The following is a 17,752-nucleotide window of genomic DNA, read 5'->3' as shown; positions in this document are numbered from 1 at the left end:
TGTGTTAACCTGTCTTCAGGCTGTCTTCACTGGGTTTCCGTTCCCCTGAGCTATTCATGCCTGAGACAGCCAGTGTCTCGGAGATCTCAGTTGTTCATAGTCAGGTTGTCCAAGTTGAGTCACCTTTTGCTATTGTTTGGATAAGTGTCGCCAGAGGCCCATGTGCTTTTAAGGCTTAGTCATGACTCTGTGGCACTGTTGGCTGGAGCCTTTAAGAGTGGGACCTAGTGAGAGAAAGTGAGGTCATTGCAGCTTGTCCTTGAAGGAGATGTAGGACCCCAGTCCCTCCTTCTTTCCCTTCCTCACTCTCTGTTTCCTGACTGACATGAGGTGGACAGGTCCCCTCTGCCATGTGCTCCACTATAATGTACTCTGCTACCACAGGTCCAAAGCAACAGGGCCAAAAGACCATGGACTAAAATAACCTTTTCCTCTTTATAAGTTCATTATTTCAGGTGTTTTGTCACAGTGATGGAAAGCTGACTGATATACCTTTGTTTTTAGTAGAGCAAAGTTTCACAGAAAACACAGTGGAATCAAATTTAAACCCAAAGCCTATAAATAGAGGGAACTTGGTCATGTTCTTCTCTTCCTTTCCAATTATCTCTTCCTCTTTCTCTTTTTTTTCTTTCCCTTTCACCCTTCCACCAGCAAGATACAGCTTGAACATCAATTTTGTATTAAGAACAGACTAATGGCTGGAGGTGTAACTCAGTGGTACAGCACTTGCCTAGTGTGTGTGAGACCTTGGGTTCCCTCCCCGCCCCACTGCAAAGAAGAAACTGTGGTGCATGTATATACACAGTGGAATACTATTCAGCCTTAAGAGGGAAGGAAGGTCTGTTATTTGCATCAGCATGGACAAACCTGGAGAATATTATGCTAAATGATATAAGTCAGATACAGAAAGACATATGATCTCACTTATATGTGGAATCTCAAAGTGTCAAATTCATGGAAGCAGAGTAGAGGGTGGTTAGCAGAGGCTGTGGGGTGGGGATTGGGGAGTATTGGTCAAAGGGTGTAATGAAGTTAGGAAGAATAAGGTGAAGGGATCTGTTGTATAACATGGTGACTACAGTTAATATATTGCATTCTTGGAAATTGATTTTAAGTGTTTTCATCACATAAATTATGTCAAGTTATGCATTTGCTCATTAGCTTGATTTACCAATTCTACTGCAAATGCAGATTTTAAACGTCATGTGCACTGTAAATATATACAATATTTGTCAACTAAAATAATTAAAACATTGCTATTAGGTGTAATTCAGTGGTAGAGCACTTGCCTGTCATGTTTGATTCCCAGCACTGTGAAATCAAATTACTGTTGTATTAGATATATTATTTAATTAAGTGATACAATTGCAGTAGCAACTACAATCAGCATGATTAGTCTTGGAGTTATTTAAAATGACTTAATTCAGTGTATAAGAGCAGGAATGCTTTAGTGAGCTGGGAAGTAGTTTTCTAGCCTTGAGTGTTCAGCATGCTGGGGTAGCAGTCAGTAGATTTTTAGGGGGAGTCAGATACCATTGATGAATGCAGTTGAAAGCCAGCTGGCTAGGCAGAAATTTAAGGGGAGCTTGGAAATTGGTTAAAACCAAAACCCAGACCAAAAACAGGGACTCTTAAATCTATTTGCATTTTGGAAGCCTATTTTCCCATGAACAGTAGCTTTGTAGGATAAGTCATTTAAAATTTTTAATGTTCTAGACAGACTGTTACTTCCAGTTGAAATAGTTCTGCACCACCATAAAATGTACATTGTTTATGTAAAGTCCAATAGCTGTTTAAAAAACTTGTTCAAAATAAAAACCCGGGGCACAGTCAGGCCTATTCAAAGGTAAATTGTTTCCATAAACATGACAAAATTGTGCTCAAATGCCCATTTGATGAAAAGCAAAGCATGCTAGGTGCTTCTTCCTGCTGTTGATATGATCATGAGAAAAATGAGCTGCAAAGTAACATTTGGTTATGAAATCATATAAAAATAGTGATTTAAATGATACAGACTCCAGAGAAATATTTAAAGAATTGTAGAGGAAGGGGCCTGAGGAGGAAAGAGGAGGGATGGGAAAGGGGAGGAACTGCAGGATGAAATTTACCAAATTATGCTGTGCACATATGTGAATATACCACAGTGACTTCTACCTTCATGTATAAAGTACCAGTTAAAAACCATAAATAAATAGAAGAGAGACCAGTAGAGTTGAGGAAGGGAATAGGGGATAAAAGAGAAAGTACTGGGGTCTAAAATGGAGCAAATTATATCACATGCATATATGATTATGTTAAAATGAATCCCACTATTATGTATAACTATAAAGCACTAAAAATATTAAAAAAGAATATAATCACCTGGGGACATTTTGATAATATTTTCATTCATTTCTTTTACATAGCTAATGGGTCTGAACTTGGTCTTATTTGCCCATCTATTTAGAAAGAATTTGGGTGCTCATCCTTGGTTACTGTAATCTGTTGAGTTGCTGGTAGGTGTTGACTCTTCTCTGTTTTGTCTTAATCAGTTTGGGACTTAGGAGAGGCTTCATGTCAAAGCCCATAGAAGTAGATATTTTATTGCAATCATACAAGACCAAAGGCTGGCTGTTTTCTTTCTCAGTCTCCATCTCCCAGTGGGCACATTTATCCTTCATTTCCTTTGTTTTTGGTACTGGGAATTGAACTCAGTGGCACTTGATCACTGAGCCACATCCCCAGCCATATTTTGTATTTTATTTAGAGAGAAGGTCTCACTGAGTTGCTTAGTCCCTCACTGAGGCTGAGGCTGAGGCTGGCTTTGAACTTGTGATCCTCCTGCCTCTGGGATTACTGGTATGCAACACGGTGCCTGGCCCTTCATTTCCTTTAATGAACATCAATGAAGAATGTGTTAAGTGCCAGTATCCATTTCTCTGAAGATAAGTAGATGATGTGCAATAGAAAACTTACCATGGCATGACTTAACCAAGTCCTTATATTGTCTCTTTCTGCCAGAGAGGATATTATTTTGCTCAATTCACTTCTTACCGAGTTAGGGGCACATTAAAAAAACAATTTCCAATGAGAATACATCAGAAGAATTTTTTTTAGAGAGAGAGAGAGAGAGAGAGAGAGAGAGAGAGAGAGAGAGAGAGAGAGAGAGAGAGAGAGAATTGTTTAATATTTTTAGTTTTTGGTGGACACAACATCTTTATTTTATTTTTTTTGTGGGTGCTGAGGATCGAATCCAGTGCCCCGCGCGTGCCAGGATAGCTCGCTGCCTCTTGAGCCACATCCCCAGCCCCATCAGAAGAATTTAATGAAATATTTGTATCAGGTTGAAGCTTGATTATTTATGAGTATTCTTAGAACAACAGTAGGAATACTGGGGTTGAGAGAACTGCTGGGGCATCTAGCTTGCAGGTCATCTGAACTTAGATTTTCCTTCACTTTCTCTTGTTCCATTGCCCTGGCCATGGCCAACTTTTATGAGATGTGGCATTTCAGAGCTAAACTCTATTCTGTCAACACATGCTAGGAAAAAATAATACATTACAAAAATTATAAATTCTTATCCCTCTGCCTTCCAAGGAACGTAAGTCTCCAGAAAAATCCAAGGGTTGCTGAAGTGATTAGGATGTAAACGAGAACATAGTATACCTGTAGGTCTGTAAAGGAAAAGGATCTAGGTAACTGGTGTTGATGGTGCACATCTATGGTCCCCAAAGCTGCTTGGAGGTCTGAGGCAGGAAGATCACTTGAACCCAGGAGTTTGAGGTTGGTCTAGGCAGCAGGAGACCTTGTCTTAAAAAAAAAAAAGGAGGGCTGGGGATGTGGCTCAAGTGGTAGCACGCTCGCCTGGCATGTGTGCGGCCTGGGTTCGATCCTCAGCACCACATACAAACCAAGGTGTTGTGTCCGCTGAAAACTAAAAAATGAATATTAAAAAAAAAATTCTCTCTCTCTCTCTCTCTCTCTCTCTCTCTCTCTCTCCTATCTCTTAAAAAAAAAAAGGATACAGGTGATCTCAAGGTGTTGTGAGAATCACAGATTGATTAAAACAGCTGCTATGTAGAGCTGTCCCCTTTGTCCACTCAGAGTCTAGAATTGGTTTCAGTCCTCTCTCTCAACACCCAGGAAGGAAACGGCTTCCTCTCCTCTAGCCCCTTCCAGCTCCATATTCTCTCCCCTCACTTGCTCACCAGGATGGCGTGGCAATGGGTGGTCTCAGCAAGTCTCCTTAATCCTAGCTGACAGAAGAAGCTTAGGAAGGAAGGGCATGGGGGGCAACTTGGGCTGGTGGTGGAGGTGGTCCTGATGTCTGTGGGAGGAACTGATGTGCTCCCCCCACCTGCAGCCTGGGGCTGGTGAGTGGGAGGCTGGGGGTGCAGCAGGATGTTTATAATTTGGGGACCCTTGGGGAGTCCATCCCCATGGCTCCTCATCAAGGAAGAGGATACTAATTATTTTGTTTCTACTCTTGTCACATGTCACCTTCTCTTTGGGGAAGATGTGTGCTTTGGGATTACAGAGCAAGTGAGGAGAGAGAGAAACTCCTGGGGGTTCCCCCTCACTGGGGCACCTCCCTCATCCCCCTCTCCGTCCAGAGGGAGCCTCATGGAAGTGCCTGGGCAGGGTGGTCCTGGGTGTTCAGGACCTCGATGGGCGTTTGGATTCTCATCCATCCCTCACAGGAGAACTCCGCGGGGAAGGAGATCGATACCATCAAGGGAAGCTCGGGAAGATGAGCAGTCAACAGACACTGAATGAATGAGTTCATCAGACATTTCTTGATCACCTGTTATGAGTTGGGTGCTATGCTTGGGAGTGAGATTTCAAACCATGTCCATGTCGAAAGTGCCTTCCTCTCAGCCCCGGGCTGTCTGTCAGCCCTCTGTAGGGAATCCCTCCTGCACCCTTGCTCAACACTGTGGCATGCTTTGTGCTTTGTTCTTTGGGATCTGCATTTCGGTCTCCCAGGGCGCCTTCCTGTCTCCTGGAATACATTCATTTTTACCTTATCCCCCACTGGCCTTCTGATTTCTTCTAAACAATTAAGTTTTAAGTGGGCCACTGTGGTGCCCACCTGTCATTCCAACTCCTCAGGAGGCTAAGGCAGGAGAATTACAAATTTAAGATCATGTCTTCACAAAAGTTAACTTTTGGACTCTGAACTCAAGTGCTCTGTCACTGACCTACAGCCCCAGCCATTTTTATTTTGAGATGAGGTCTCATTTAGTTGTTCAGACTGGTCTCGAACTTGTGATCCCTGCCTCAGTTGCCCATGTAGCTGGGATAACAGGTATGTGAAATTATTCCCAGTTAAAAATTAACCTCTTAAATGTGTAATTCTAACTTTTGGTTGAGGAAGTTACTATGCAATGAAATAATGAAATGCCGCCCCCAACACAGGCTCTGCCTTTCCATTTTACAAGCCTTCTTCAGGAATAATTCTTGTTAGTAATTCTTGGGTGGCCTTCTACTCTTCTCTCTCTCTCTCTCTCTCTCTCTCTCTCTCCCTTTTTATACATAAAAGTAGCATACTATAATATTGTTCTGCACCTTGCATTTCATTTCTCACATAATTTATTTTGGTGATGTTTTCACATCCCTAATTTTGTTTACAGCTCCTTATTTTCCATTAAACATGTGGTGCCATAACTGACAGAACTTCTTTTCTTTTTTTTAATGATGATTATTACTTTTTTCAATGCCAGTGCTTCTCAGTCCTTAGCATAATTTCAGTTTTCATGAAATAAACAGTGACTACATAAAATTCCATTTTTTCTGAAACTGAAATCTGAGCTCAGGGGAAAGAAGAATTGAGAATCAAGGTTCTCCCAGTGAAGGAAGCTGTGCTTGGATCCTGTTTACAAATCACTGTAGCATCACCTCACAATGTAGTGAGGTGGTTGTGTGTGTGTGTGTGTGTGTGTGTGTGTGTGTCTGTCTGTCTGTCTGTCTGTCTGTCTGTCTCAATTCATGAAAGTCAAAGCTTTAAGACTGTGGGTGACCAAATTGCCACAGAGGTCAGGCCTGTGATGCTGGAAATAGGCAGATGTTGGTACAACTGTTGCAGAAAGCTGAGGTCAATTTGGACAAGGCTCTTCAGAGCAATGGGCCACCACTGTTCCCCAAGGGCTACTACCATGCTGTGGCCATAACTTGCTCTCTTCTCATGGTGGTGTCCACACTATGCAGCTGCCACAACATAGCACTGGGTTTCAATGGCATAGCTCAGCAATACTTCCCAGTGGATAGGGCCTGTAGCAGATCCAAAAGCTGAAGGGTAGGTGAGTATTTCTGCTCCAGTGTGAGCCAATGCTAGAGAGAGTTGAGGGAACCACAGACAGTAGATCAATCTTGCCTGCTGGTGTGCTGACGGTGACTCAAGACTGGGCCCAGGCATGGTAAAATTGCTTTCTTGGATAGGCTCCTGCCCTAGAATCTCTACATCACACAGATGCGACTTCCTATAGGTGCCACTCTTGATCCCTTGCTGTTCAGAAGCACATGACAGTTGTAGATTCTCTGAGTCTGCTCCCAGTCTTGGCTACGTTCATGGAAACCACCCAAGGACAGCCAGAGTCCACACATTCCCTTAAAGCTGGGTGTATTCCCCCAGAAGGTTCCCACCCACAGGCTCAGACAGGCACAGTGTCTCTGTAGGGTCTCGTGCAGTGAAATCAAATGCCCAGCCTGGCAGCCTCTTGAACCAGCTCAGCACATGTCTTACAACTCTGTTGCTTATCTGGTGTCGCTGTTACCTGCACAGAGCCACCAGGGGCAATTCCCAGGAGGAAGAGGAGATAGTCATGGGTCTGGGCCTGGGCTGGGCACAAAGTCTTGAGAGTCAAGGTATCTGGAGTCTGGGACACAGAAGGAACAGAGCTGGTGATGAGGTCTGGTGATGAAGCCCAGCCTGAGGAAGGTGAAAAATCAAAAAACCAAACCTCCTTCATGCAAAACATTTCTAGGATTCTCTGCTGTCTACCCTTCATGCTGTGAAGGTGAATCAGGGACCTGCCAGTAAAAAAATCACCCATGTCTTCAAAACCACTTTTTTACTGTAAGTAATTACAGGCTATGGAAAGAGATCATAAGTGGGAAGATCAGGGGGGTTCTTTGATCAGCGCTTGAATAACTCACAGTGATCTCACATTAAGCTGAAGCCCTTTTCCTTTGCCAAACATTTCTGCAGATCAAAAGTCATCTCAGAGCCCGGTGCAGTGGCGCACACCTGTAATCTCAGAGGCTAGGGAGGCTGAGGCAGGAAGATCACGAGTTCAAAGTCAGCCTTAACAAAAAAGGGAGGCGCTAAGCAACTCAGGAAAGCCCTGTGAATAGGTGCATATTGAAAATACTTAAAATGTGTGAAATGGAGCCAGGCGTGGTGGCACATGCCTGTAATCCCAGCTGCTCAGGAGGTTGTGGCAGAAAGATTGCAAGTTTGAGGCTGCCTGGGAAACTTAGTGAGACCCTCTCTCAAAATAAAATTAAAAGGGCTGGGGGCTGGGGATGTGGCTCAAGCGGTAGCACATTTGCCTGGCATGCGCGGGGCACTGGGTTCCATCCTCAGCACCACATAAAAATAAAATAAAGATATTGTGTCCACCGAAAACCAAAAAATAAATAAATATTAAAAAATTCTCTCTTTCTCCTCTCTCTCTCTCTCTCTTTAAAAAAAAAGAAAAAGGGCTGGGGATGTAGCTCAGTGGGAGAGCACTTGTCTAGCATGTGTGAAGCCCCCGGTTTAATCCCCAGCACTGAAGAGAGAAAAGAGGAAAAAAAAAAAAAAGAAAAGAAAAAAGTGTGCCTCAAGTGTCTGTTCCTGTATTGACTAAAGTCAAGCTGTACTGCAGGTTTCTTTTGAAGAATAGATGCGTACACACTGCTGATTCAACTTAATTTTTCAACAAGCCCCTTAGTACGTGTAAACATGTGGACAAGAGACCCTCCATTGGCCCAGCAGCACCATTAAATGACAGCCGTGTGACCTGGTAGCACACACTGAGGTTAGGTCTTTGATGAGGAAGGACATCGGCAGGGACATGTGCATTCCTGTGGCCAACTGAGTCTCTCTGCAGCTGTTGCACATCCACCCAAATCAGGACCGGTCCCTGCTTGTCATTTCTCTGGTAGGGATCCAAGAACGAGGAGCAACTTGAGAAACACTTTCCAGCTGGAAGGATGGAGTGTCGAAGAAGAAAGTTCCTGAAGACCCTTGTGCATGATTTTCAGCAGCAGTGCCCGGGCTGCTGGTGAAGAGGAGGGAGGGTGGTCATTGTGACTGGAGGGGAAGAAGGGAAACAAGCTGATAGGGAGAGTCTGGGAGGTTCATTCTCATTGCTAATAAGAGGTGCTATGATGGTGGTATGCCAAGCACCCTTCATGCCGTACTTCTCAATCTCATGACTCTTGTTCAAAGAAGCTCTTTTATTTTTAATTGGTTCTGGGCATCCAAACCAGGGCTTTGCACGTGCTGGGCAAGTGCCCTACCACTGAGCTGTATCCCTAGCCCCAAAGTGACTATTTTTACCTCCACTTTGAAAACAGGACGATGAAAACTTAGGGATCCAAGGGCACAGGGCTGTGAAAAAGAAGAGACAGGACATGAACTCAAGGTCTTTCAGATTCTAGTGACTTTACTCTTTTTATCTGAGTCTCTCTCTCTTTTTTTTTTTTTTTGGGTGGGGGTGGTACTGGGAATTGAACTTAGGGGCAGTTTGCCACTGAGCCACATCCCAGCCCTATTTTGTATTCTTTTTTATTTAGAGACAGGGTCTCACTGAGTTGCTTAGCACCTTGCTGTTGCCGAGGCTGGCTTTGAACTCAGGATCTTTCTGCCTCAGCCTCCCTAGCCCCTGGGGTTACAGTCATGCACCACCGTAGCCATCTCTGAGTCTTCTTTAAACTCAGTTTCCTCATCTATAAAATGAGATTCACAATAATTGCTACCTTGTAGGGCTGTTGGAAAGATCAAATACGATGAGGAAATTATAAGGAGAAAAAGGTGCTATGTGCAAATTAGCTTGATTGTGGCAATCACTTTATAATGTATACACATATTAAAACATCACTACATACACCTTAAATATATACAATTTCCACTGGTGAGCCATGCCTCAATAAAGCTGGGAATAAAATAACATAAAGCTTAAAAAGTAAAAAATAAATATACAAAGGAGGAAATCCTTTGTGTATTGTAGTCACCGTGTCCGTGCAAGTTTATTGTGGTGTTACACAACTCTTGTCATTATATCTGGGAATGAAATCCTTAGGCATATTTATCTATCTTTAAACATCACCTATTAATCGCTCACAATTCCTCTGGAGGTTTTGTAATACTTTCGTCCCCTTTATTCACCAGTACAAGTTGGTGTGCAGGCTCAGCCTTTCAATGCGCGCGGTCATATCATAGTATTGTGTATTCCAGGCTTTTGGTGAACATTGTACTATTTATAAATGTTTTCTAGTTCTTTGTTTTAAGACCGGGTCTTGCTGTGTTCCCAGGCTGGTCGGGGTCTCCTGGGTCACCATCCTCCTCAAGACCCAAGTAGGAGGGACTGTAGGCATGTGCCTATTGATGCTATTTACTTTACTTTGTGTTGTTCCTTTGCTTCACTTTAACCAACTCTTCTGTTCTTGAGATAATTAATATGTACATATATTTCCAGGTAATTAATATTAACAGCACTACGTGTTCTGTGTTTTTGTGCAATTTTTTTTATATCTGAGAGTGTATTACCTGTTTATTCTACTTGTTTGTTTGTTTGTTTATTTGGCAGCACATACATCATGGAATTTTTCCAGGTAAAGAGATAGATATCTAACTCATTATTTTTAATAGCTGCTTAATGTCCCATGATATGAGTGTACTCTGATTATGCAACCATTCCACCTTTGAGGACATGCAGGGCATTTCCAGTTTACCATTTGTTGCTACTATGAACAATTCACCAGTAAACATTTCTCTAGGGCGGAGTCCCAGATGTGGGATTTCAAAGAGGTATTGTCATATTAATTTTCCAAAAGTGCAATAATAGGTCATGTTCCCACTAATGAGGTGTGCCTCTTTCAACACCTCTTTGCAAGCACTAGATCTTATATTTTAATTAATTAATTAATTAAATAATTAATTTCTGGTACTGGGGATTGAACCCAGGGATACTTTACCACTGAGCTCCATCCCCAGTCCTTTTTATTTTGAGACAGGACCTTGCTGAATTGCTGAGGCTGGCTTTGAACTTGTGATCCTCCTGCTTCAGTCTCCTGAGTGGCTGAGATTATAGGTGTGTGCCACCATACCTGGCTGAGTCTCTTTTTTTAAAAAATATATTTATTTTTTAGTTTTAGGTGGACACAATATCTTTATTTTATTTTTATGTGGTGCTGAGGATCGAACCCAGTGCCTCATGCATGCTAGGCGAGCAGTCTACCACTGAGCCACAACCCCAGCCCCATGGCTGTATCTTATATGTAAAAAAATTACTCCCAATCTGATAAGTGAAAAGGAACAAGTCACTGTCTCTTCCATTTTCACTTCCCTGATGATAGTGAAGTGGAACCTCTTTCCATTTGTTTATTTTATTTTAAAAAGAGCCCCTTTCCTGTGATCGCTCATTCCATATACTATTTGGATTATTTGTGTTTTTTTAATATTTATTTTTTTAGTTGTACACAATACCTTTATTTTATTTATTTATTTTTATGTGGTGCTGAGGAGACAACCCAGGGCCTCGCACGTGCCCTCACACGTGCCCTCACACGTGCCTTCACACCACTTCTACCACTGAGCCACAACCCCAGCCCTGGATTATTTGTGTTTTATTTGCAGGAGCTCTTTAAATGTTCAAAATTATTGATCTTTTAGTGGTTATGAGTAGTATTCGGCCCCAGAACTGTGCAAAATATTATTATTACTATTTTTGCAGCACTGGGGATTGAACCAGGGCCTCACACATGCTGGGCAAATGTTCCACCACTAAGCTACACCCCAGTCTTGTCTTTAATGAATTTTCAATCTCTGTCATATCAGCCACACTATATCGGCTGTCTATTCATTCTTGGGTCAACTTTGCAAATTTATATTTATATAAATTATAAACTTGATAATAAATTATACAGTTGTAAAGTTTATAAATTTGTATTTTGTCAGTAAATCGTAGTTTCTATATATTTTCAAAAGTGTTGCTGTACATTTTTATATAATAGTTTGTTATTTTAATGTCTTCCATGCCTGTGTTTATGTTTTTCTCTTTCTAATCTGGTATAACTTTTTTTTGGGACCAGATTTATGAGGTATTTATCTTATTTATATTTATTTACATATATTAGTGTGTGTTGTTCTGGTTCTTTTTATCCTTTGTCTTTTTGAATTCTCCCTACTGTCTTTTGGTTTATTTTGATGCTCTTTTTAATTTTTAAAATGTGCTTCTTTGTTTAGGTTGTTCTTTGTTAATAACAAAGGCACTTGCCTTTATGATTTTTCTTCTAGAGACTGCTTTAATAGCAGCCCACCTATTTGTCATGAGACAGTTTCCTTTTCACAGTTGTTGTTTTAATAGTTCATAAAACTTAAATTTTTTCTGCAAGTCAGAGATGACTCAGGAAACTTTTGAAGATTTGTTGAGATACTACAGGTCAGTTGAATCATGTCAACATGTCATAGTAAGTTTGTCTTACTACGAAGTAAGTTTACATTGTAAGTTTGTCTTCAGGAAATATGGCAACTCTGGATTTATTTAGCATCCACTCAATGACCGTATCAGGAAATATGCATGTTTCCTGATCTTAGGATGAACATGCAGTATTTGTCTTTTTGTGCCTGATTTATTTAGCTTAATATAATATCATCCAGGCTCATCCATGTTGACGGGATTTCACTTTTTGTAGCTGAATAGTATTCTATTGTATGTTTATGCTGCATTTTCTCTATCGATTCATCCACTGGTGATGGGATTTAGGTCAACTCTGACTCCCGTAGCTGTCTTGATTAGTCAGGTGTCCTCAGGCTTGAGGACATAGGCTCATTCTTGCTCAGTCTTGCAGGAGACTCTAAGCCTTTGCCTCCATCGCCTAGTTTTACTTTATTTGTATTATAATTATTGCATATTGATCATACACAGTAATGGGTTTCACTGTGACAATTTCATGCAAATGGGTTTCACTGGGACAATTTCATAACATATGAGGTACCTTGATCATATCCAGCACCCCTATTTCTCTCTTTCCCCTCTCCTTCTCCCCCAGCCTTCTTCCCCTTCTTTACTAGTACTGCTTTTGCTCTTTACCTTTGTTCTTTCTAGATTCCAAATATGGGAAAAAACACATGATCCTTGTCTTTCTGAGTTTTACCTCCACTTCCCTCCATTTTCCTGCAAATGGCATGATTTCACCCTTCTTTGTCACTGGATAAATCTCCCTTGTGTATATACCACATTTTCTTTATCTATTCACCTGTTGATGGACACTGAGGCTGGTTCCAGAACCAGTCTGTTAGTGAAACCTAATTTAAGTTTGCTGCCAGTAGAGTTGAAGAGAGCAACAATGTGTGTGGCCTGGGGCTTATTTTTATCTATTTATTTAGTTTAAAAATAGTTTTAGTGGACACAATACCTTTATTTTATTTGTTTACTTTTATGTGGTGCTGAGGATCTAACCCAGTGCCTCACACATGCTAGGCAAGCGCTCTGCCACTGAGCCACAGCCTCAGCCCCTGGCCTGGGTTTTTTTTTATGGGGCTAGAGAGGAGCAAAAAATGCCAGTGTCTTCCATTGTTCATCCTAGGAGTCTGTATCAACTAACTGACTGCTGCTGTGGCTTGGTGATCTGTGGCACTAGATTAGGACTTTAGTCTCCTTGGGGACATTAGTCAAGGATGAAAAGAAATGGGTAAGGAGCAACTGGCACTCTTTTTGGATTTTATAACTAGAATTTTATTTGGGAATGATTAGGGAAGCTCAGCACAGTGGTACTCAGTTTTCAAGCAGTAACAACTCTGTTTGATTGCTACCCATTTATTTGTTTACTTGTTTATTTTTAATCTCATTAGAGTATAATCAGAGGTTATGCTTGTCTTTCAAGGATGAAGAAGTCTGAGAAGGTGCCACTGAACTCCAATAGAATATATGCCAAACCAAAAAAAAATATTAACTAAAAAGTATTTAATTTAGAAGTTTTAGGAATAGAAGAAGGCAATTACATGTATTTGTTGCAAGACACACTGATCACACTTTGTCTTTTCTTTTTTGGTCGTAGTACTGGGCATGGAACCCAGGGCCTGTGTATACTGGCATGAACTCTGCTACTGAGCTATACCCCAGGCCCTACACAATTCTTTTCTGGTTGAGGCTACAAGACGTACTTAATAACATTATATCATCCTAACAATAACTTATTATGTAGTGTTTTGAGAAAAAATGATTGTTGTTATCTTCTCCTTGATTGGACTTTATGTAGTTATAAAAATTTACTATGCAGACCATTTTTGGCACAAAATGGAATATGATCTCCAAGTGTTTAGGAGAGATGACCTGGGGTTTTAGAATAAAGATGCAAACCCCTGGCATAGTGGCAATGCTTGAAATCCCAGTTACTTGGGAGACTGAGGCAGGAGGAGCACAAGTTCAAGGCTGTCCTGTCTCAAAATAAAATAAATGGGGCTGGGGATGGAGCTCCTGAACAAAAGGAAGGTGAGGTAGAACAGTACTTTAGCTTTACGATGCCTAGTTACTGCCAGGCTAGCAGCTGCCCCATGGTAGGTCTCCTTCCAGATGTGGAAAGTCAAGCTCTTTCCCAACCTCTAGAAGGCTCTGCCCCTACCTGCCACTGGCCTCAGCCCCCCACCCCCCACCTTCGTCACCTTAGCCTCTGACTCACACTGGCTCAGAGGTTTGCTGTGAATTTCTGTCCATGTCTTAGGTGTGTGAAGCCTGATTGATCCCAAAGCCCCTTTTAAGAAGCCACATGTGGGAAGAGCACCAAGCCTCCACAGGCTATCTTGTGTCACTTGTCACCTTGTCCTTGAGTGGGAGTGTTTATCTCATGAAGTGGGAGTGTTTATCTCATCCACATCTTCTCTGAAGGCAGATAATGATGCCTTTTGTGCAGGGTCATTGTGAACATGAAGATCAGAGACAGGTGCATGTAAAGAGCCTAGCACAGTGGGGCACACATCCAAGGGTCAGAGTGGATGTCTCTATCCTGGGCACTGAGATCAGCAACTTGGAATAAAAAAAAAAAAACAAAAAACAAAGGAAAAATGATTTGCTCACAGCTCCAGGAGGCTGCTAAAATACTCTGAGAGAAAACTGAATAATTCTAACTCAGAAGTTGGGCAATATTTTTCTGAAAAGGACCAGAGAGTAAAGGGCCAGATAGTTTTAGCTTTGTGAGCCACATGGTCTCTGTCCCCTCTGTCTTTGTAGATCAGAAGCAGCCATAGGCAGTGCATAAATGATAGTCACAGCTGAGCCAGTGAAGCTTCACAAAACAGGCAGCACGCAGGGTTTGAACCCTGGTCTAGGTCAGCATCCCCTTAAAGCAGGAACATTTTCTGCAGTTCCCATGACAGATGGGGAGATTTGATGGATTCAGAACGCCTTACCTCTAAAATTGCAAACATGGTGTAGGAGACCAGAATATGCCACCTAAAATATGACCGAATGACTTCACCCCTCATGCCTGGCAGGCTAGCAGCTGCCCCATGGTAGTCACTTCCAGATGTGGAAAGTCAAGCTCTTTCCCAACCTCTAGAAGGCTCTGCCCCTCCCTGCCACTGGCCTCTCTGGCGTAAGGATTGTTTCAAGCTGATTATTCTGAGAAACTTCAGAACTTGGTGTAGCTCTGAAAACAGGAGAGATGTTTTAACTGTAAAGTACAAATTTATGTCTATGAAGGAAATCGCCCTTTGTAAGGGGTTCTCTCTCTCTGTACCAGGGAGAACATTAAATCCAAACCACATTCAATTTGTTTTTCCTTTGTAAATCATTTGCTTATTTCTTATGCAACTTGATGGTTGAGTCCCTGATCAGCCAGGATCCAGATAGGTCCTTAGCTTGGCTGCCAGTAAAACAACTGAGTGTGAGGGCTGGAGAGAAGAGACTGGGTTTGGTTGCTGCCTTTATTCCTGCTAGCTCCTGCAGGGATGTTAATGTCCAAATAATATTTGTTAGATGAATGCATGAGTGGACAGAGATCTCTAAAGTGTTAGATCATGGAGGAAGGAACTCCTACTACCTGAAAAGGCAAAGGGACGTTGCACAGAGTGGTGACATAGGCCAGGTGTCTAAGAAGAGAGTGTGCGATGAAAATGTACTGAACCTACCTAGCCGCCTGAGTGTCACTCATCACGGCTTAGCAACAGCACACCATGGAGTGTTGGTTGCTTCCCCTTGTGACTGCTTGGCTGACACTTGCCTGTGGCTGTTTCTCTTTGTCATCCCCAGAGACTATCCCATCACATACTGCCAGCCTACGCAAAGATCAAAATTCAAAATCCAAAGGACAGCTTTTATTGAATGTATATTGCTTTCTTGTAATCTAAAGTAAAAAAAAATAGTAAGTTGAACTATTGTAAGTTGGGGACCATCTGAAATTATGTGTGCATATGTGTACGAGTGTGTGTGTATATGGTGTTTACATGAGCATATGAATGTGTATGAGACTGTGCATATGTATGTGGATGTGTTCTGTGTGGGTATATATGTATAGGTATATCAGTGTGTATGTGCATATGTGAGTGTGTGTGTGTGTGTGCGTGTGTGTGTGTGTGTGTGTGTGTGTGTGTGAGAGAGAGAGAGAGAGAGAGAGAGAGAGAGAGAGAGAGAGAGAGAGAGAGAGGGAGGACATTCCAGGTAGAGGAAAGAACGTGTAAAAAACCATGCCATGTCGAGAGACTCTTGTACAGTAGTTTCTTTCCATTTTTTTTCTTTTTTTTAAAACTCAGTTTTTTTTTTTTAGTTGTAGGTGGACACAATATCTTTATTTTATTTATTTATATGTGGTGCAAACTCAAGCCCCTCACACATGCCCGGCGAGTGTTCTATCGCTGAGCCACAACCCCAGCCCCTCTTTCCATTTTTGGTCCATATGCACATCTATTTGGGTTCAGTTGGAAGTGCATAAACATCATTTTCCTGTGAGCTTTCCCCCACCTAACTTTATTTGATCCCTGTACCCTGCCCCAGTTCCGAATACTCCTTGTAATTACCTTGTAAAGACCATGTGGCTGCTTCACACTGCATGGAGTGCATGTATGCTTGCCCTTTCTGTGGCTTTTACTAATTACAGATAAAGCTGAAATAACAGCTTAAAATTTTTCTTCCTTTGTCATTTCCTTATGGTAACTGCTCCAAAGTGGAAAGGAAGTTGGGGATGTAGCTCAGTGTTAGTACACTTGCCTACCATATGCAAGACCCTGGGTTTATTCCTAGTACAGGAAGACCAAAACAAAACAAAAGCCAAAAAACAAACAAAATGCCAAAACCAAAAAGTGTAGAGAACTTTTACATTTTACACCTCTTGACAAAGCTGTTTTCCTAAGGTTGTAGCAATTTATATTGCCACCAGGTGTTTTATTGTTAGCTCATCTAACTGTGCTAGTTAGGAGGGTTTTAACAGGTCTCTGCAGGGCTGGTGGCATTTGCATTTTTTTTTTTTTTTTTTTTTTACTGCTAATGTAAGAGGACAAACTCAGCAAACTTCCCTTGTGAGGGTTGACTTAGTCACAAAGGGAGGGTCCTGATGGCCTGGTCACAAGAGATGAGGTCTTGAAACTGTAGTTTCCCCAAGGATCACAATCAATTTTATATATATATATATATATATATATATATATATATATATATATATATATATATATATATATATATATATATATATATATTTTGTACCAGGGATTGGACCTAGGGGTGCTTAACCATTGAGCCACATCCCCAGCCCTTTCTATTTTTTATTTAGAGACAAGATCTCACTAAGTTGCTTAGGGTCTCTCTTGCCTCAGCCGCCTGAGTTTCTGGGATTACAGGTGTGTGCCACCTCACCCATTTTCCTTCACTAATAAGATTTCCTGTTATCACCAGTCCTGTGACTTGTGGATTCTTTTTGGTGTGTATGTCTGATGTCCTTCCTATAAGTTATGGCCCTTTGTTTTCCATTCCCTATCCACCTGCATATGGCTAAACTATCTACCTAACTTAACAGGTGTTTTTTTTGGGATATATAATTCACATATTACAAAATTCACCCTTTGAAGATATATAATTCAGTGCAACCATTACTACTATACATTTCTGAAACTTTCTCATCACTCCAAAAGGAAACCCTGTGCCCATTAGCACTCACTCTCAAGTGCCTTTGTTCAACCCCTAGCAACCACTAATCTGTTTGCTGTCTCTGTGGATTTGGCTGTTCTGGGCATTTCATAGAATAAGAACATATGTTGCTTTTTGCAACTGACTTTATTCATTTAGCATAATAGTTCGTCTACATTGTAGCCTGTATCAATCTTTCATTCCTTTATATTGCCAAATAATATTCCACTGCATGGATAACAGTTTCCTTTTAATTTAAAAATGCAACTGTTTTAAAGAAAAATATCAACAGAATAACAATACATAAGGGATGAAGGTTGAATGCAAAAGACTAAATTTGGGAAACTGTAATATAGAAACATGCACTTGGATACATGCACAAGTCCACATGAAAGATCTGGGACATGACTTCTGGGCATGCAAAGCCTTTAATTCTGTGGTTTGGGAGGGAG

The 17,752-nt window shown here is 41.5% G+C and overlaps 1 pseudogene; it reads right to left on the bottom strand.

Moving 5' to 3' along the window:
- Positions 1–5,960: 5,960 nt before the first annotated feature.
- LOC101977583 (deaminated glutathione amidase pseudogene) lies at positions 5,961–7,198 on the bottom strand (annotated as a pseudogene).
- Positions 7,199–17,752: the final 10,554 nt, after the last annotated feature.

The sequence above is a fragment of the Ictidomys tridecemlineatus genome, chromosome 2, assembly GCF_052094955.1.
Source record: "Ictidomys tridecemlineatus isolate mIctTri1 chromosome 2, mIctTri1.hap1, whole genome shotgun sequence".
NCBI classification, from domain to species: domain Eukaryota; kingdom Metazoa; phylum Chordata; class Mammalia; order Rodentia; family Sciuridae; genus Ictidomys; species Ictidomys tridecemlineatus.
Note: the sequence above shows the minus strand (reverse complement) of the source record. Positions and strands in the feature narration are given on the sequence as shown.